The following is a 22,880-nucleotide window of genomic DNA, read 5'->3' as shown; positions in this document are numbered from 1 at the left end:
AAAGGAGAAACACTGCTTTTTATTATTTTTCCATATAACCTGGTATTATTGCATTGAAGATAAACTGCCTCAAATTCCAATTTACCAAACCAGAATACTCTAATAAAAGCAAGATCTGTCAGGTGGCCAGATTTAGCCTTTTCATTACTTTGAATCACTGGCAAATACAAAAATTTTCTAATATAGTAATATTTTGATTTCACATTCTGTTCTGAACTGTGACTGGGGAAATGTACAAGACCTCTAGATCCAATTTTGCCATTTGGAATGTTGTCCATTTTGTTGTTCATCAGGTTTTTTTTTTTGTTTTTTTAAATGTTTCTTCATGAATGACCTTTTAAGAGCACAGTCTGAATTTCTGTATTTTGTTGAATATTCTTCGAACATATCTCTACTTCTTGAAGGAATATTTTCTGGGGTTGTTTGGCAAAATAGGCCTATTATATTTCATGTCAGAAAAGAATTGTTTGATTTTTGTTTCATTTAATTACTTACTAATTTTGTATGATAAGCCCATATTATTAAAAGAAAACAATTTTGTTCTTTATTTGCCTGTTTCCCATCATGAGCCAAGTTCATTTTGCATTTGAGAGTAACTTAGGATTCTCATGCCTATTCTAATTTGAAGGAGCGGGGGAGAGAAGTTATATAAAGTGGTTTTAAATCAACATTAGAGCATTTTTCTTTATTTTAGTACAGAGAGGGTAAAATTTCCCCTCGAACCAGCAATGGGGAAAAACTGTAATACGCCATTGATAAATAATAAAGGAGCTTTAAGTTCAAAATCTAATAATTAAATATTTCTTAAACAATGTTATCTTTGAGCCTGAGTTATTTGCCTTGAGAATCTCAATTGATCAAGTTAACAGGATAATTTCCAAATACTTCTTGTACAGATGCACTGCCAGATTATGCATGTTGACTCTTCAAGATTGATCTGGATTTTTGTTTCATGCAAATGACTGAGGAAACTGGGTGAAGTGAGTTCAAAATTACTTATACTGTTAAGTTTTGCTTGGTTTTGGCCCCTGATGAAAGTGATCCATAGCCAAGCTTAACTGAGATCAAGTAGATGGGTTTTTTTTTTTTACTTCTAATTTTTTCATTAGTTGGTAGAACGTGTTTATTTTCTATTTAAAGTGTTTGAAGCAATTAAACTAATTCTGACATTTCTCATTTAATGGTTGCTACATTGATTAAGATGTATTTTATAAATAATACAAGGTACAAGGGAGTAGCATCTTATGTGGGATTATATGGTAATGCCTATTCTTGAAAATCCTTTATATCTCAAATTTATATCAGTCCAGACATCTTTCATGTACTCCAGTCCCATATAGCCATTGCCTGCATGTCCACTTAGAAATATAATAGACAATTCAGTCTTAATAATGTATGTTCCAAACCAAGTCCCTAATCTGCCTCTCCCCAAATCTTCACGTGAGCTTTTCCAACCCTACTGATGATACTCCATGTTTATTTTCAGTTGCTCATATCAGAAAGCTTGAGTCATGCTTAGGTTTTGTCTTTTTCTTATCCTTCATGTACTTGGACATACACTTCATATAATTAGTCAAAAGATCTTGGTGGCTTAATCTTCAAAATAGATCAAGAGTCTGACCTCTTCATCACCTCTACTGTTATTAGCCTGGTAGCTTCGTCTTCACCAGAGTTATTGCAACAGTCTATTTTCCTGATGCTACTCTTCTATCCCTTCAGTCTATTCTCATCATTTAGTTGCAGTGATCTTTTTAAAACAAGTCTGATCATTTCATTCCTCTGTCCAAGTCTCCAGTGCCTCCCTGATTCACTCAAAACCACCTTACACACACAGACATGCGGACAGACACACACACAACTTTACAGTAAAGCTTTAAAACCCTACATGACCTAAAAGATTAGAGGGGGGAAAAAGAAAGATACCATCATTGCCATGAGATCCTGAGAAATAAGTGATGTGAGATGGAGAGGGAGAGATGCAGGGGAGAGCCAGATTCCAGCCAGGTTGAAAGAAACTGGACACATGTCCTTCCATGGACCAGCAAGTAATGTCACTGTGAGGGAGCATGGAAATCAAGGGCTACCACTGAAAGAAGGTGCTGTTTTTCTGCTCAAATTAAAAAGTTTAATTAAATTTGAGTTTAATCATAGAAGAATTCAAGGTTTATGCTGGCATGTTGAATATAGATCATGTAGTAAGCCACAGGATTAAAATTCTTTAGAGGTGATCCTTTATTTCCTTTTGAGTCCAAACAGAGCATGACATTTCACTGCATAGTGGTCTTCTATTCAGGTTGCAGAACATATCTTTAGGGGCTCTATGGAGCCTATTTAATTTCTCTCCCTTTTATCATCCACACACTCAACTGGATCACCATACAGGATACTCACCTGCATTATACAAAATCACTGTACAACCTGAGTACTGTACAAAATGCCACCTTATTGGGAGATGTAATTAACTTCAAAGGGATATTTTTGTATTAAGACTCTTGAGGGAAAACATACCAAAAATTAAAAAAAATAGATATTCTAGCTATAATTAGGCTAAATACATTACATTGAACATTTACAGTAGTACATTGGTATTTGGGAAAAATAGTTCTTTCCATGTTCTAATGCTTCTTTTGTGCATTAAAGAAAACTTTTCTCTTTTTAATTTTGTCATCAAAAAACTGTTTTGTATGGAGACTAATCAATCCATAAATTTTCCATAAAGTATGGCACCAAGTTATTTAAAATTTGAGTTCATTATGTCCACTAGCCACAAGTAATTTTACCTTAAAATCAGTTAAATGTTTCAATTAATAATGGTCTGATTGATTTTACAAACTGCACATTGGCATTTCATATATACCGGTATATAAAAAATTTAATATCTGTAGTCTTAAAGGCTAAATAACTATATAGGAAAAGTTGTGATACGTTGCTTCATGTAACTGTCTAGTTCTGTTTGTGAACTACCAAGGTGGTTTAAAATACTGAAATGTATTAATCAAAACCCTTTACTTAGAAAAAATGTGGTCTCAGCTATTTAGAACCAAATTATATATGCAGGCATTCATTAAACATAGATTATCAATTTTATAGACATATTTCCAAGAGGAAAAACCATTTTTAGAGAATTTTTCCTATTATGCAAAATAGCCCAAACAGATAAGCGGAATAATGAGTGAATAATGAAAAGCTCTGGAATGCATTTTTAGGGTCCTAAAAGCAGAGATTGACAATAAAATAATTAGATCAATGAGAATAAGTGTCCTGGTAAACAAAAATTACTCGCAGTACAGCATATGTTTTAAGTGTCGGGTAATAATATTAAGACAGTTATGATACAGCCAGGCTTTGTCATTGTTATCCGATGTTAGGTGTAAACTAGGTTAGCTGGGATTAGAGGTGCAGTATAGGAAACTCCTGGCTCATGCAGTGACTAAATGGGAACTTTGATCTTCTTAACATAATATTCTAATCATAAACGGCTTCATAAGCAGCCAAATGTTATTACAATTCCCCTACCAACACCAAAATAATAGGTTTCTGTGTTTGGAATTATGGCACAGAGAGAGCTAATGGTGAATTATAGTACTAATTGCCCGAAGTAAAATCAGTTTATCTCTAGGGTTCTAATTATGCACCAGGAAACACATGCAGAACCCCTCCTCCCATCTTGTAAAAGCATTACTAACTAATCACTGTGGTGATGATCAATTGTTCAACATGCCAAGTTTCTCACTTCCCAGCCCACTTGTTATTAGGTGGGGTTATTTGACTCATTTTGGACATTAGATTGTAGGTGGGAGTGGTGTCTATCACTTAGGTGCCAAATCAGAGAAGAATAGTATCCAAACCATCGGTCATCTCTCTCGGCATAGATAGGAGGAGGCTGCATAATCCAGGCGGTGTAATTATAGTTTGCTGGGATCTGGGTCAGCCTGGGTCCCATGTCCTGCAGCCTCTTCTACTCTGCACTTGGATATTAGGATCTATCCTAATGTAAACACATTTCACAATAATAAGTGCTGGTAAGTGTTAACTAGTGAAAACACATACATTCGTAATTACTTCACAGACTTATATCACCAGTCCATAGGGAAGGGCTTAGGCAAAACCATGGAGTCACGAAGTGCCATGAGTTCTAGGGGAATTGCCCCTTGACAAGATTGGTGACAGTACATACACTGTGAGGGAAGGTGAAGTAGTAAATGAGGGCACAGGGGTAACCACAGATCCTGCCACGTTTAGAGCTTTTGATTCTAGCATGTAATATCCGGGTGGGGGTGGGGGTCACTGAGAACTGTGAATACCAGTTAATGGTTATCTGGTTAGACTATATATGCTTGTATTTGTGATAAAGTCAAGGGAAGCTACATCATCCGAACTCTTATTTAAAGCTAACCGGGTGGGTAAAAACCTTAGAATATTAACCACCCATTTATTAGTCATGATCACAGTTCGTAAGTACTATTCAGTACTATTACCCCTGACTCCCCAGTACACTAGCTAATGACTTCCATAGGGCATAAGGTTGAATGTCCGCACAAGCAAAGTATTGTTTTAAGAGCAGTAATTCTCAACCTGGTCTAGACTTGAGAAGTGCCCAGAGGGCTATAAAACATCCAGGATACTTAAGCTACATCCAAGACTAATTAAGTCAGAATCTCTAGGAGAGGGTCCAGACATCTGCATTTTGTAAGGTATAGATAAAAAAAAACCTTTTTTTGATCTGGTCACAAAAATTGGTTTATTTCTACATTAGTAATAATTTCCTACTGGTTTATGGGGTATGTAACACATTGTCGTTTCTAATGACTGTTTTCTTGTATGATTTAAATGCCTTTTTGTTGGTGTTATTTGTAAAGAAGAATGTAATACCTCTGGGGAAATCTTAGAAATTCCAGATCTCCTTAATGTTTCAAGGGCTGGATTAGAATTTTCCCAGGTTTTGATCCATTAATTTATTTCCTCAAGGCCTTAGCTAGACAAGGAAAGTGCCGTGTGGGAGCTGACATTCAGATAAAATCACTACATGTGCTTGTTTGAAGGTAATTATTGAAGTAAACACAGTTGACATTATTCTAGTGTACCAGGTGCAGGATATATGTATGTACAAATGTGTGTGTCTTGGGAACAGCAATGCATCTTTGGTGTATTAAAAAGTTTGTAAAGAAAAATACTTGATATTTACATACTGGAAGAAGAATTTTTTAAAGCTTTTGCTTCTTTGCAATGCCTAAGTGAATTCCATCTGTTGCTCTTAGAAACTGACTTCCTCTTCATATTTGGAAAGATAAGGGTGAAATAAATTCATGTACAGGTATACATATGAATATGTATTTATTGCTCTGTAACATGTGGGCTGTGCACATGCTAAGAAACTTTCTCCAGTAATCTGTTTCACGAGCCACTGACCTGTGATATGCTCTTACTTGTAAACATTCCCTAAACGGGGAGCACTTTCAGTGATTAAATGATGGATTTTTACAGCCAGACTGGTTGGGTTTGAATCCCAGTCAATACTGTCCAGTATGATTTGAGGAAATTTACTAAATACCCTTGTGTCTTAATTTCTTTATCCATAAAGTTGGGGGTGACTGGTGGTATTTATATCTTAGCCCTGTTTTGTGAAGCATGAATAAGAGAATATATTTAAAGTACTCATAAGAGGGCCTGACACACAGATAATGCTGAAACATATTTGTTGTTACTCTGAAACAACTAAAAATACAGGGTAAGACCTCATGTTCCTAATATATGTAAATAACTTTCAGTTAAAAACCATTAAGTGAAGAAACCACATGTAGGAAAAGAGAATGCCTGGGTTACATCTGTGCTGAGAATGCATTGGCTTTATGCATATTTTGATCCTGAGCGGTTTTCTGTTTTCTGCCTCATGGTTTTCACACTATTAGAAATCCTACCACATGTTCTGTTAGCTCCCTGAAACTACTTCTCTGCCTGCTTGGTCAGTTTCTCTATTGCTTTATTTGCGCAGTTACGGTGGTTTCCAGCTGAGAATTTATGGTGTTGTCTGTTGACCCTGGTTGTGTTACCTGTTTTTCCTCTTCTGTAGTTAGATGTCTGTTCATCCCTACTAATACTGTGGGGAGTTAGAGGGTGTATTCAGTTCTTTCATGGAGGAACCTGTTTCTTACATCCTCCATGGTTTCCAAGTAGTGAGGGCTCGATGGTGTGTTCCTGCAGGTTGATCTACACAGTTAATTGATAGGAAGCAAAGAAGACCTCTGCCATGGATCTGCTTTCTCTTGACTTTTACTCAGAATTTACCACTTTTAAAATTGACATGCCTCGTTCTTTTATGGACCTACTGGTGACTAAGTATGCAAGGAGAGGTGCCTTTAAATGAGACCTTTAGACACCAAATACCATAATTCAATCAGATGAACCTCTAATGAAACTATGGACATCATGGCCCTTGAAGAAATCTGAGGGTAAGAAACATAAGACAGCAATGTCCAGCTCTCCCGGTCACTTACTAAAGCTCTTCAGTTTAGGTAAAAAACCGTTATGCTGTAAGATTGTGTTGACCTTTTAAAAACATCTGAGTTAACGAACAGAACTTTTTAAATTGTGTGTTTTCTGGAATTTTTAACAAATATATCTTCTATAAGGGTTTAAACTAACCGTAGAAAAGCAACCATGTACCAGTGGGGCCAGAGTCTGTAAAACAATCCAACTAGGAGATGGGTTTAAAAATTTTTTTTCTTCTAATCATAGCCATTTAATGTACCATGAGCTGTAAAAAGTCCTCTACTAATCTGGTCATTTGATACTAAGAATTAGGGTAATGTTGGCAGCTTTAGCAGAATTATAAATAGGCCACATATCTGCTAATGGATATTTTATATCAGCATTGCATTTATAATTTTAGTCAATTAGAGCTCTTTTGCTACTTGCTCATAGGATGTAAAAGGAACATATCAAATATAGAGATTAATTATGGCTAAGTCAAGGTTGTTTCATTCAAACTGAATGAGAATTTCTTCTGATCGAGAAGTAATACAGCAAGTTGAGATGGTCTCTCAATATGATGCTTTAGAAGCAGTCATCTTAGTAAAGAGAAATCATAGTTGTTTTTAGCCAGAAAATTCTGCCATTTAAAACTTGTTTTAATACTCTGGTTTAAAAAAGGAATGTCAAATGGGGGCATGAAAAAGATGCTAATGTCATGGCATCTAAAAGCTGATATTTTAATTTAGCTTGTATCCTCTGTGTCTTATAATCGATTTCCGTGAACATTCTCACAAGAATAGTTCTCAGGTTACTCTTCATCTTATCATACAATTGTTAATCACATTTTAAACACTCCATAAATCCCAGCGTGGAAAAGGGTTGCCTGTTTGTCAGGAGCAGGTGGAGGCCTGGAGAGCTGCAGGATGGTTCAGGATCTCTGCCATTTTTGCTGCCACCTGTGTTTGCTTATCATTACATTTAATTACTGTCAGCAAGTAGAAAGGGACTGTGAAACTAGTAACATGTTACTGGGAAACAGTTCTCTGTTGGCCTCTCACGTTTCTTCATGCCTCAAGAGGCACTGATGGCCTTTGTTCTGGACTGTCTTTTAATAGGTGTGTAGTCAGCAGCTTTGGGAGATGTAGATAGTGTCTCCCCCTGGAGCAAAAGATAAGCATTCTCGTTGCCTGTTATGAATGGTTCATTAACCTCAGTGTTGTGAATACAACCCCCCATGTATGCTGATGTCACCTGAGCCCCTTTTTATTGCTCTGTTGGAGTTGGGGAAACTGTGCAAGTGCTGACATTCCGGTGCTGCTGTTGCAGTGATAAGCTGTCCTTTGACTTTGACCCAGGAGTCTTCTATCAGCAGCCATGGGACTATGGTAGGCTAACTCCTTAGCTTGTAAGTAGAGTAAAATCTCAGGCTTTTCATGGTTCCTGACCATTCAAAACCCTTTTCTTGGATCTTCTAATATTATTCTGTTGATAGTGTTTTTAGTTTCTCCTCCATATTCCTTAATTTACGATTTGAGATTAGGCAGCTATTTTCCATTGGGCCTAATTCACTCTTCTGTAAAATAAAGATAATTATACCTATTTTATGATGCATTTGGAGAACTAAATGATATGTGTAAGGAAACTCTGCATAAAGAAGTGTACTTCTTTTAGTAATTTCAGTTTTTCATTCTGTGGTTCACATTGTTTGGTCTTGTACTAGTGCTCATTGACATGTTAAAAATTATTGTAATCTGTCATCGGGAGACTCTAAAGCATCCTTATGAAGTAAGAAAATTGGGGCAGAAGTTTTGTCTTTTGGTTTCAGTTGGAAAATGTAGACAAACGTTAAAGTAAATTTTCCGTAGTTGCACAGGTTTTAGGACTCTGGTATCTTAGGAAACAGTCACCATTAATGCATGGAAATCTGGATATTTTTGTCCAAGAAACAGTTTCCAAGATATTTTTAATAAATATTACAGACCATTGATTGTAGCTGTTGAAAATTTTCTGAAAACAAAGGAAAACAAAAAAATTTCTAAAAACAAAACACCCCCAAAATATTATTGCTGGGCAACTTAAATCTTTTCAACATCTGCACCAACTAATGTTCAAAATATCTATAAAAACTGAAAATGGCAAACTGACCTGGATGGATCTGTATTATAGTCCACAAACTAGACTCAAACGTAGATGAAAATCCTTTTAATTAATATGCCCCTTAGAGTTTTACCTAACCCTAGCTCTGCCATGTGGGAGCATATTTTCAAAAGTTCAGGGATGGGTTGATGGAAGATGGGATAGTCGGTCCTGAGGATCCTCTAGGATCCTAACTTCTGGGACTTATTCCAGGGAGTCATTATCATGAATCTGTTAATGCTAGGTTTACCTTCTATAAGCAGTTCATAACTAGAGACATCTGTTAAGAACACTCAATGGATAAGATCCTTCCTCCTAGCTAATATCATTCCTGTATTTGCTTCAAGGTCCAGTTATCCTCCTGACAAAGAGATTAGATCAGATCATCTGCTTTCTTTTCTCTTCCCCTGGGACTTCTGATAGTAAACACAGTGCATTGATCTTAAACGAGGTACATTAGCTCTTTTCTCTCCAAGGAAAAGAAAAACTGAGTCACTTTCTGACAACTGAAATATTTATATTTAAGACCAATCCTGATGTTGTTGCTGAAACTTTGTGAAACATTTTATACATGTTAGAGCATTTCATCATAGAAGTAACCCAACAAGATTGAGGTACTGTTTAATGTTCACAAATGAGGAAATTAAAGGTTAAAGGAAAAATTTTTCCAAGTTTACATAGGTAAGAGTGTCCCAGTAAAGATTTGAATCCAGATTTCTCTTAACACATAGTCCAGGCACATCCCATGTATCACACTGGTTCTTCTCAAACCTCAGACCCAGGTATGTGTTATCCATGTATTGGGAAGTTGATCTTGTTTAGTCTGTGCCTGGGGGTGGTTGGATTTCCCCAGAGCAGTGAATGGCCTGGCAGAAAACCTTCAACTAGTTTTTGGGGAGCAGGTGCTAAACCTCTAAAATTCACCACATAGACCCTTCTTTGATGCTAGAACGTACTGAAAGTGAGTCTACCATTAAATACCTTAAATTCTTCCACACACCTTATTTCAGTACCCTTTTACTCGCTTGAACTAAAATGGCAGCTACTGAAATGTAGGCTTTAAAATCCTTAGGATCAAGAGGATGGAGAAGAGAATGACTTGGAGGTTCTCAAAGAATAACAGAACTCCCCTAGTGTATTCTGACCAAATTCTAAATTCAGATAGCAGACAGGAGCTGATGAGATTCTCTTCGGGCCCAAGTGCCTTCCTTGGGTGGATGTTAAGGGCCCCTTTGTCCTCAAGAATGACTGTACTTATTATGTTCCCTTTTCTCTCACCCAAGCACAAAAGAACCACTTTATTAGTTTTTGTATTATGTGTCGAGCACTTCTAGCTATTTTCTGCATTTCTCATTCTTGCAGCAACAAAAGAAGTCATGGGCCAAACCTATCCTCTCTTTACCCTTTTTTTTTTGAGGATAGCAAAATAGTTTAGACTGTAAGAAGGAAGTTAGTAGGTGTGTGTGTCTTTTGTATATTTGTGTGTGGGGGGGTGGCAGGTGAAGGATAAATAGCAGTTTACAAATTTTGAAAATCTGTATTCTGGTTGTTCAAGTACTTGAAGATATAATTTGAGGGTTCTCAAAAACAGGTACTTATTTCACCAGTGGGTTGAAAGTGATCCTACCTAGAGTGCTAGCAATTTATTATTTTGGTTTTCTTTTTGTAAATCAGTGAAACTGAACCATTTATGAAATAAATTGCATTTATAAATATAACATTTATACATTTAAGTAGTTACTTTATAGTGCATTTTCCATACATCATATATAATAACAAGTGCATTTAAGTATTTAAAATGCATGTGATTTCTTGTTATACCATAGTCTGACAGTCATTAATACAAAGCAGAATTAATAGGATAGCAGAAATACGACATTCTAAAAACAAGAATTATAGTTTTAGCTTACTGTTTTTTATTGGTTGTCCAAAGGTGAGTCCCCACAAATCATTTAGATGATGATTCGACCTTTGAGTATAGTTATTCAAGGTATAAAATAAGCTTTTGGGTTATTCATCTGTTTTCTTGAACCTTCTGGAAAACCACACATGGAAAAGTAACATGAATCTTACTGTAGGTAGATGACTTATTATTGAGAATTGATGAGAGAGCAAGTGAGCGCTGGTTGCTATGAGTCATAGTTCCTGCCTCATCTTTGATAGGTACATTGATTGGTGGGTGGCTTTGGGTAAATCATTTAATGTCTTGAAGGCTTAATATTCTTAACTGTGAAATGTGTCCCTTCCTCTAAAATGCTTATTTATTGGGTCACGTGGAGGAATAAATGAGGGGAATGCCTGGAATACTGTTTCCCAGCCCCTCTAATGGCTGGCTCCTTTTCACCCTTCAGATCTCAACCAAGAGGCATCTTCTGTGTAAGCCTGGCCCTATCTGTTCTCTGCCACCCCACATCCTACCTTATCTCCTCAGTCATTGCTTTTCCTTTCCTGTCGCATCACATGGCTTCTCTCCTTCACAGCACTTACTGGTATCTGAAATGAGATGCTTACGTATTTATGTACTTGTTTTCTGTCTGTTCCCATAGAATGTACATTTCAAAAGGTTAAGGAATTTTGTTTCCTTCTATATTCCCTAGGACCGTACCTAATACAAGGTCTGGCACATAGTAGGAATTCAACAAACATATAGTGGCAGAAGATGGGCAAAAAAATATGAAGTGTGAAGCACATGCAGGTTGGCTACTTTGATTTCATATTAAAAAGTGCTTGTGTATTTTTTTTAGAACCATTTTTTCCCCTGTAGGCTTTATGGGTATTGTTTGTTTTTCACTCTTCTTAAAAAAGACCTATGGAAATTATTGGCTGGTGAACTATGGTGCAGATACAGTAAGTGAAGCTGTTGAAACAGGAGACAACTTTGCATTTTGTGAAAGGAAAGGACATAGGAATGATCCTGTTTGGACCAGGCCCTCACTTGATATGGAAATCCTCTAATTACTAATGGGGTTGAACAAGAGCAGTTGAAGAGATAAAGCTATGGTCAAAAGGATTTCATCTCTTGGATTGTAATGGGACACTTTAAATATCTTCGTCCTACCTGCTGTGACTTAAACCAATTAAAGGTGATCTTTCATGGAGATCAGCTATTTTGGGAAAGCTCAAGTTTACCAGAGAAAACTTCACTGTTAATAAGTTTATTCAGTACACCCACACGGGGAATATCCCACATGGGGAATATCATTTTGATGGGAGAGATAATCCTCAGCCACTTAACCAGCTAAAAATAGGAGTGCCTCAACTCCTGGATCAAAATATGCATACAGAAGTACAGAGGAAAATAATCTTTTTGCTTTGGTTTGAAAGGCTGGATGGTTGAATCCTTGCCCCCGTGAGCCTGTAAAGCCTTGTGTTAATCACATCAGGTCTGGAATCACAGTAACCATATCCCAGTCACGAGCAATAGTTAACTCAGTGATCTTAATTCCATGTACTTCAGTTCTCTTATCCATGAAATGAAGACAGTGATGACAACAGTCTTGTAGGGTTGTTTTTAGGATTAAGTGGGATACACACACAGACACAGATGTGTGTGTGTACATAAACTGTATATATATGTGTGTGTGTGTGTGTGTATACACAAACTAGGTATAGGGAGAGTAATAGCAGTATCTGATACACGCTAGGCACTTCAGAATGGTTAGCTGTTATTATAATCTGGCTCTCTTATTGGTCACCCTAAAAGGAAAATAAAGATCTGACTGCTTCTGTGGGGGCTCTATGGTTCTACACCAGGGCTCTTTGAAGTATAATGTTTCTACTATTCTCTCAGAGCTCTGGAGGAGTGAGAATCATCATAGGCCTTTGATATGGTAGTGATAAATCAAGTGAAGGGAGACCCAGTTCTGGAATCACAGGGAAAGGGAGCAGGGGTTGCTCAAGTTGCGCTGCGAGGCTGTATTTCCATGGCAATTATTAAATATTGCTAGTTTTCTCTGCTGCTGCTTCAGAGGAAAACTGCTGTTTTTGAAATGTACTCTTTTCACTAAAGACTCACATTAAAAAAAATCTTATCTTTTGGGAACGTTAATGTGAACAGAATATGAGAAAACTGATTTATGTCTCTGGGTTCTTAAAGACTTCTGTTTTTATTGGAGATAGAACTTAATATTTTTTACTTCGAAAATTAGCAGTATAATTTTTATTAGGTAATTTGAAATAGCTTAGGTTTGTTAGCCACTAAAACCGAGAGGAGAAAATGTGTATAAATTAATATATATAATATACACATGCTCACACATATATAACATATATATATATAAATATAACACACACACTATTCTAAGTAGTTAAATAAGAAAACATAGCTTGGTTTAATATTTTTCTTGATGAAGTCTTATGATACTTCCCTTGGCAACCCTGTTTCTTGACTTTCTTTCACGGTATTGCTTATTTATTGGCTTAAATCACAAGACATGGTGATTCTCTGCATCAGCCAGTTCCGTAAGCTGTCATCTGTGTACTCTATGGGAGGTGTGAAGCTGTAAGAGCAAAAAAGACAGTTTTCATATTTTAAAAAAATGATAAAGATTTAGGGGGAATATTAAAAAAAAGAGTGCGGGGTCTCTTAAACTTTAATTCACACGTACATTAAATATTGATTAATTTCCAACCATGCATCAGGTTCTCTCCTGGGTTGAAGATGCAAGAATAAATCACAGGGTACCTGTCCCTAAGAGAACTTACAGTTTAGGGATGGGGGTGGGGAGGGGAAAACCTGGGGAACATAAAAGCACCATGAAATATTTTTGAGTAATTCTCATTATTTCTCAGCATAGTCCTTGTGGGTAGCCGGGTTTATCTAAGAATTGGCTATGTGATCCCTAGACAAATAAATATTATTGGCAGCTTGTTCACCATAGTTGTCGTCAGTAATATTTGCGGCTCTGTATTTTGCTTTAAAATTATGTATCTGTTTTTTTCATTTGGGTTTTTTTTTCCCTCTGCTATCTTGAGTTATTACTGGGTTTATGCTTGCAGAATACATGCCCATATTCTGGTCTAAGATGCTCCAAGTTGTCTGGAGGTGACCTATGCTCAGAAGCTGGATTGGGAGCTCTTTCTGCTCTCCAGCCAGAATTTGGTTGTTTCAGTTAAGCCTCTAGTAGATTTAGATCAGCTACAAACCACAAATGTCTTTTCTGAAGTTGATACATCTGGTGGGAACTCTATTGATGTAACAAAACTTATAAGTACATTTCCTTCCCAAATTATTTGACTTGTTAAATTCACCAAGTACAGATTACTTAGCTCCATTTGTCCATTTTTGTTTATTCTCGTCAATTAAGTTCTTTTTTTAATGTCCCTGTTACAGAACCTTATTATTCTTTTTTTTTCTTTTTTTAGATTTTATTTATTCCTTCGACAGAGAGACAGCCAGCGAGAGAGGGAACACAAGCAGGGGGAGTGGGAGAGGAAGAAGCAGGCAGAAGAGCCTGATGTGGGGCTCGATCCCAGAACGCCAGGATCATGCCCTGAGCCGAAGGCAGAAGCTTAACGACTGAGCCACCTAGGCGCCCCAGAACCTTATTATTCTTTTTTTTTTTTTTAAAGATTTTATTTATTTATTCGACAGAGATAGAGACAGCCAGCGAGAGAGGGAACACAAGCAGGGGGAGTGGGAGAGGAAGAAGCAGGCTCACAGCAGAGGAGCCTGATGTGGGGCTCGATCCCATAACGCCGGGATCACGCCCTGAGCCAAAGGCAGACACTTAACCGCCGTGCCACCCAGGCGCCCCAGAACCTTATTATTCTTGACTCCACAAGTTTAACCTGTTTTAATATGTAAGATAGCAATTGTAAAGTTTTATCAAAAATTTTAAATCCTTACCCTTTTTTAAGAGATTTTATTTACTTCAGAGAAGGAGAGCAAGCACCAGTTGGGAGAGAGGGAGGAACAGACTCCCCGCAGAGCAGGGATCCCGGTGTGGGGCTCTACCCCAGGACCCAGAGATCATGACCTGAGCTGAAGGCAGATGCTTAACCATCTGAGCCATCCAGGCACCCCGGTCCTTGCCCTTTTATTTTTTCGGATAAATTTTAGAACATTTTGTCAATTTAAAGATATCTATTGGGATTGTGTTAAATTTATAATTCAGTATGAAAATTACTGCAACTTAGCAGTATTTATTAAAGTTCCTGGAAGTAATATATATCTCTCAACAAAGGTTTGTGGTTTTCTTCAAATAGGGCTTCACCCAAGCAGGGCTTTGAAGGCACGAGGAGCAAACTGGAAAATTATTGAAATTATCAAGCCTTTGAATTCAGTGGGTCCACTTTATCATTTCAGCTGACCATTAATCACAATAATAAAATTAGATTTTGGGAAGTAGTTGCATAGAAAGTATCGCATTTGATCCTCTCATTTACTGTAAAGTAGATATTCTTAATAATCCCCACTTTTCCATATTCTCTCTGCCCATGATGCTCCTTTTTCTTCATTGATGTATTTTCAAATCCTGTATATCCTTCAGAGTCAGCTAAAAGGTTACCTCTTCCTCAGAGCATTTTTTCCTCCAGTTTTATTGAGATCTCATTGACATACACCATTGTATTTAATATGTACACCATCGTAATTTGATGTATGTATATATTGTAACATGATCACCATGGCAAGTTTAGTTAGAGCATTTCTTTCTTTTTCTTTAATAAGGTTTTTTTTTTTTTTAAGATTTATTTGAGAGAGAAAGAGAGCGAGTGAGCATGTACACACAGGGAGAGGGAGAAGCTGATTCCCCGCTGAGCAGGGAGCCAGATGTGGGGTTCGATCCCAGGACCCTGGGATCATGACCTGAGCCGAAGGCAGACACTTAACTGACTGAGCCAACCAGCTGCTCCTAACTCAGAGCATTTTTTGATCTCCCCAACTCAAAGAAGTACTCTTTTCTCCCAGATGCCTTCATCTATGTCTGTTATAGGGAATGTATAATTTGCATTTTATTATGTCTGAGTCTCTGGATCACTGTAGCATCCAGCATAGAGCTCAAGTGGTCATTTTGATAATGGTTGCCTCTGTGCCTGGCTGCCCAGCTGTGTGGCTTTGAGGCTGGAGAAGCTGCCCTGCAGGCTGGCTCTCTGCGTGGCTGACACCCTAGTATACCCACGCCGCTGAGCTGCAGCGTTCCCTTAGCCGTGACACCCACACTTTAGGCTTAGGATACCTTCTTCATTATCAGTTTTATTTCATGTTATGTGTTACAACTTTATGTTGCAAAAGAAAAAGTGATAGTAATGAGTCCTTCCCTGAGAGAATATTAGAATTATCATAGGTGCAAAATAATCATTACGTCTGATCTCCCATCCCTCTTTTCTTTTTTTCTTGCTACTGCGCTAGGTATTTTATATTTTTATAGGAGTGCTTTGTGAAGTCTAAATCTGTTTATATATAGCTATGTTTTTATCACTTGAAGAGGATTAAAAAAGATCTGGGACTCCAGTGTGTTTCATTAAAAATGCAGTAATAAAAAGTTTTAAGTACATCCAAATCTTAAACACGCAACAGAGGATTCATATGCTTTTGCTCATGGCCATACATACAAACTTAGAAGTCCTATGACTTTCAAATGAAGTGTCAGACTTCGATGGAGTGAACAGATAGGTGTTGATACAAAGCTGTTGGTTACAGTAACCAGCACCAATTTCTTAAGGCTTTAATTCATCAGAATAAAACACTTTGAATACTTGAAGACAAACAGTACTATAATCAAGCATTGAAATATTTATTGTATTAGCTTTCCCAGCTTTCATGAAACTTGTAAAGAAAGGAACATTTCTCATCCGTAAGAAAATATAGAGGGAAATTCACTGCAGTTTGCATTTCTAAGCATAATGAAATAAAAATAGAGCCCTGACCTGGGGAGTGTGTGTGTGTGTGTGTGTGTGTGTGTGTGTGTGTGTGTAATCCACGTTGCTATTTTATGTCCCAATTTATTTTGTATTCTACTGTAGCCTTCGATCAACACCAGTTTCTTTCCTCTCCAAACAAAAAGAGGTCAACATAAACATGCCTGTCAAGGATCTGACAGAACAGATTTATTGTGCAAGTTAGATTTTGTTGGAGTGTTCTCTCCTTACATTTTGCCTCAGGTGCTGGATATATTTTTTCTTTCTTGAGATCTATATTTCCTTTCCTGAAAGAATGCAAACATAAAACACATAGGTTATTCTAAGAACTTTGAGATACGGAATGCTGGCTTAAAAAATTATGAGAATATTCTTTGCTGCTAGATCTACAGTGATAATGGAAGCAATATGTGAAAAGTGAGACATCTGAGAGCTTTAATGAATATCCTTAAAAAATAGAACTTCTGCATATTCCTTCTGTGAAAACTTTTATTTCTTTTAAATGGAGCTGGGTCTGTGCATTAAAAGTCACACGAAAATTGAAGCATTTTTATACACAGGTCAAGAGAAAATACCACCGTTCTTCCCTTTTTATCTTTTTAAAAATTTATCACCTAGATGATTCAGGTTAATTATTTTTTTCTGACCTTAATCTTCTAGGAAATGGCTTTAATTATCTAGTTAACCTTGCATGTGTAACAACGTTTAAGTAAGGCATATGACAAGAAGAATATGTTTTTGAAGTGTAAATTCAGTTAACATGTTTATTGGCATCATGTGATGAAAAATACGAAGATGAATGATTTCCCAATTAAATTTGAATTAACTCAGGCCTTTTGCTGAATTTAGACCATAGATATCCAATGACCAAGAGATGATGTGAGAACTGATTAGGTGTGTCCTAGTTCAGAACTGTTCCCTTACCTCAGGGTTGAGCTTTGAGCTGTATCCGTTTTTCCAGGACTGCTGTAACTGCACCACAAATGTGGCTTAAAACAACAAATTCTCTCATAGTTCTGTGAAGTTAGATGTCTGCAATCAGTCACAGCAGGAACATGCTCTCTTGGAGACTTCGGGTAGAAACCTTCCTTAGCTCTCCTTCCTACCTTCCTTCTGGTGGTGGCTGTCAATTCCTGGTCTTCCTTGGTTTACACTGGGCCACCCTGGTCTCTTTCATTCTCGTGGTGTTCTCCTGTCTTCATATGGCCCTTTCCTGATTTTTTATTTTTATTTTTTAAAGATTTTATTTATTTATTTGACAGAGAGACAGCCAGCGAGAGAGGGAACACAAGCAGGGGGAGTGGGAGAGGAAGAAGCAGGCTCCCAGTAGAGGAGCCTGATGTGGGGCTGGATCCCAGAATAGCACCAGGATCACACCCTGAGCTGAAGGCAGATGCTTAATGACTGAGCCACCCAGGCGCCCCTGGCCCTTTCCATATAAGGCACTAGCCATAAGAGCTAATCCTGTTCTAGCGATCTTAATTTTATCTGCAACAATCCTGTTTCCAAATAAGATCTCATTCTGTGATACTGGACGTCAGAGCATCTACATATCTTTTTAGGAGGAAACACAGTTCAACCCATAACAAGTGTCCCTTTTGTATTATCAGGATGCTTGTTCTGCCCACCACCACTAAATTCAACAAAGACTTCCACAATACCTAATGAACATTTTCATGTACCAGTAATACCTCCCTCCTGGTGGTATTGCCACTGCTCATTACTTCTACCAAATTGAAATTCTCCCCACCCTTGGCTGCTTGGGAATGTTCCTGCTATGTAGAACTGGTAATTGTCTAAATTATCAGAAATGCGAGGCTGTCAAAATGACTAATTACCTCCTACCACTATAGTTATGTCAAAGCTTATCTGATGAAACAAATCTAGATCACTTTTTACTTCCCCATTTTGGTATTCTGTGGTCTTATCTTTATTCTGCAGGGTCTGGCTATTTTTCTTTTTGAGTACAGTTTCCTGGGGTGGCTTTACCCACCTGTATGCCTTCAACTGCCACTTGAGTATGCTTGTAATTGGCTCATTCATTCGTCCAAGATCTTACATCTCAACTGCCTATTGGAAACTTGATTGTGGGAGTACCCTAGGTACTTTTAAGTTTCTCATCTCCAGACTGAACATGTATTTCCCTCAGAGGCAGAAATTGAGGTATCATTCTAGACTCTTCTTTTTACCTTGTACATATTTAGTTGATCGTTAAGTTTCATGATTCAACTTTTTAAACAACTCTCATTTGAACCTTCCTGACCATCCCAGTTATTGCCCATGTCCAAGACTTGTTTCTTTACTGGCTGTTGGTTTTTCTGCAAGTCCTTCTATTTGCGGACATATCCACTTTAATCAATCCTCTCTGCATGATACCTAGGGTGATTTTAGAACAACGTTTCTGAGCACCTCTCTTTCTTGCTTAAAATTCATCACCAGCATACTTTAATGATGCACTTTTAGCTTTTTAATTCAGTTTTGGAACCCGTGTGAAGCTCTCTGGCCATGTCTCCTGCCTTGCTCCAGCCGTGCTGACCTATGTGCTGTTCCCTGGGTATGGTCTGCTCTCTCATGGGCTTATACACATGCTCTTGAAATCTGCTCTGCTAGGTATAAACTCCCACTGCGTCTTATCCTGATAACATGAATCCTTTAAAATTCTTTTTAAGGGGAATCTTCTTAAGGAAATCTGCATAACTCAAGAGACCCCTAGACTGTGTTACAATTGAACATTGTTTTGAAGATCTGGATTACTTGAATTTCACTTAATTTTGATTTTTATCAATCAACATAAAGATGTGATTCTCCCTCTGACCATTGCACAATTAATTGGAAAAGTTAGTTACACTCCTAGAGTTCTTCTCTCCCACTATCGTCTAATTATTTTGAAGCCAAAACACATGTGGAGGTGGATTAAAGCAGTCCCAGGATTAAGTCAGATTGATGACATTTCAGCCAGCATTTCCACTCAGTAGCTATTAAAGCTATTTGGCCTCAAAAATTATTACTTACTCGAGACAGTTTCATTTCAAATGGAAAAGTAATGTACTGAATGGTAAACAATGGAGTTGATGTAGGCTGTCTCAGAACCGAACGGAAAATCGCCTAATCAGTCACAAATTTCGGCTGTCATAATGACTGAATTACCTGGGTGAACTATAGTGTGATGAAAAAGAACCTAGTTATATGGACTGCCTGACCTCTGTGTCATCAATTGTACAACAGTCTGATTGATTACTCTGTGACTGGCCTAAACTATCTGGAAAATGATCAATTTTCTGTCATGTTTAATCCTGTCCATATTATAATGCAGGCTATTGCTAAGACTGCATTATATTCAATTCTTCATCACTGGTGAGCAAGGTCACTGTAATTGGTGATACATGAAGCCTTTTCTCATCATGTGAATTGCGGAATTCAGATTTAAACAGTGCCTTAAAGGATGAATCATTTAATTTAATCAGAGTATTTGCTGTTAAGTGGTAGTACTTCTCTCAAGTAGTACTTGAAAAACCTGGGCTTATCATTTCAGCATCTCCCTTGCTGACTTTTCTCATGATTTTGAAAATATCAGATGTTTTGCCACCTGCATAAGTGTGACTTTTTCTTCTATTTTATTCCTGTGTTACATTCTAGGGAATAAGTGTTAATTTAAAAAAAAATAAAACTGCTACAGCTAGACAGTGGGTGACATAATAAGAATCATATGGTACATGATTTGCAGGCTGAGCTGCAGAATCTCTAAATAATCATTGGTCTACTGATAATAATGACTATCAATACTTGTAATGAAGTCTTAGTCTTTGGATTTCTCTAAGTATATGCTTGCATACTTGTTTTAACAGTGGGAGCCCACACATTGGACACAAGCTAAGAAAAAGGCTAATATGTAAGTGCTTTAGTGGCCAGATGACTAGAACTAGTTTCCTCTTATGCATTGGAAATGCATTGTTGGGATTCATTGAAATTTAATTCATATAATCCTAAAGTAAGGATTTCTTGCTGAGTTTAAGAGTAGCAATTCCTTTCAAAAACTGTGACTGGTATTTATTAATGATTAAGGAATACTGATATTTTATCTGCCACAATCTTCAATTCGCTATTCCAACCATTGTAATATCAGAATACTTTAAAAGATTTTACAGAGGTAGAATTGAGAATAATTCTGATCATCTTAGATTGGGCGGGGGGAACGTCTACAGGGTGCCTGAGTGGCTCAGTGAGTTGAGCATCTGCCTTTGGCTCAGGTCATGATCCCGGGGTCCTGGGATTGAGTCCTGGATTGGGCTCCTTGCTCAGCGGGGAGCCTACTGCTTCTCACTTTCCCTCTGCCCCTCTCCCCCCCCCACCTGCATACGCTCTGTTTCTCATGAATAAATAAATAAAATCTTTTAAAAAAGCCTTTTCTTTTTAAAACTAAGCAAATGTAGAAACCAAAAGTTTCAAGTGTATATCAAGTAATGGGAGATGGTCAAAATTAAGTTAACTTGAATTACAAGAATTAAAGAGGTAGTTCTTAAAAATTAAGAAACAATTTGAAATCACTGAAATTTTAGGATTTAAGAATCTTACAGGGTTTTTTAAAAATTTTGGCCTTTGATGACTACATTTTAAGGTAATGTCAGTTAACACCTTAGAACCTAATTCAAATTCAGGTATGTTTTTGTGTTTTTCCATCTCAGCATCAGTTACTGCTTAAGGATTCTGATTGCTAGGGTTAATTATTGTCTTTAAATTATTACTTGATTTTGGAAGTTTTAGTTTATCAGAAACACATGAATTCAGGAATCTATTTAGGATGTAAATTAATGAGAGGAACAAAAGCCCTCACAGATAGAACTTTCTTGCTTTAAATTAATGTCTAGCATGTTGTCTTTGATGTATATCCAAGAAAAATTCATGTACCCGTGGATCAAAGAAATTGGTGTAAGAATGAACATAACTTCATTTTTCATGTTAGCCCTAAATTGAACATGACCTAAATGTCCTTCAAAAATAAAAAATCAATAAATTGTGATGTGTTCATACAATGGAGTACTCTACACAATGAAAAGGAACAAGTTAAAGTTACAAGCAACAATGTGGATGAATCTCACACATAATCTTTTGAACAAAAGAAGCCTGACAAAAGACTTGCAGCATACTTTAATTTATATAAAATTCCAATTGTAGTGAGTGTTAGAGGTCACCATATAGGTCCTTTTAGGGAGGAGGGAAAGAGGTAACGTTTGGGAGGGTACACAAGGAAAGCTTATGAGGGCATTCTTTCTTGATCTGAATGGTTATTTACATAGACTTACTTACCTTGTAACAATTCCTGGATGATTTATAAACTTTTCTGTAACCATGTTCAACAAAACAGTGCATAAAATAAGAATTTTTTTTAAAGGGACCCTTGGGGATGCCAGGGTGGCTCAGTTGGTTAAGTGCCTATCTTTGGCTCAGGTTATGAGCCCAGGGTCCTGGGATTGAGCCCCTTGTTGGGCTCTCTGCTCAGTGGGGAGCCTGCTGCTCCCCCTGCTTGTGCGCATTCTCTCTCTCTGACAAATAAAATAGCAAAAAAAAAAAAAATCAGGATTTTTTTATTTTTAAAAATTTTAATTCCAGTACAGTTAAGATAGTGTTATATTAGTTTCGGATGTACAGTATAATGATTCAGCAATTCTATACATTATTCAGTAATTATTGTGATAAGTGTACTCTTAATCCCCTTCACGTATTTCACCCATTCCCCCCACCTCTGGCAACCACCAGGTTGTTCTCTAGGGCTAAGACTCTGTTTCTTGGTTTGTCTTCCCCCGCCTATGTTCATTTGTTTCTCAAATTCCACATATCAGTGAAATCATGTGGTATTTGTCCTTCTCTGACTGACTTATTTTGTTTTGCATTATACTCTAGCACCATCCATGTTACAAAGATTGTAACAAGATTTCATTCTTTTTCATGGCTGAGTAATAATTCAGTGTGTGTACCACATTTTTTAAAAAATATACACCACTTTATCCATTCTTCTATTGATGGACACTTGGGTGGCTTTCACAGTTTGGTTATTGTACATAATGTTGCAATAAACATAGGAGTGCATATTTCCCTTCAAATTAGTGTTTTTTTGTTCTTTGGGTATATTGTCAGTAGTGCAATTCCTGGATTACATGGTAATTGTATTTTAATAAGAATTACCACTGTCTTCCACAGTGGAAGCACCAGTTTGCATTCCCACCAGCAGTGCAAGAAGGTTCCTTTTTCTCTACTTCCTCACCGACATTAATTTCTTATGTTTTGGATTTTAGCCACTCTGACAGGTGTGAGGTATTTCATGTGATTTTGATTTGTTTTTCTCTGATGATGGGTGATGTTGAGCTTCTTTTCATGTGCCTGTTGGCCAACTGAATGTCTTTAGAGAAGTGTCTGTT

This window comes from Ailuropoda melanoleuca, chromosome 8, assembly GCF_002007445.2.
Source record: "Ailuropoda melanoleuca isolate Jingjing chromosome 8, ASM200744v2, whole genome shotgun sequence".
Classification (NCBI taxonomy): Eukaryota; Metazoa; Chordata; class Mammalia; order Carnivora; family Ursidae; genus Ailuropoda; species Ailuropoda melanoleuca.
The sequence above is the reverse complement of the archived record's forward strand: the minus strand, read 5'-3'. Positions refer to the sequence as shown.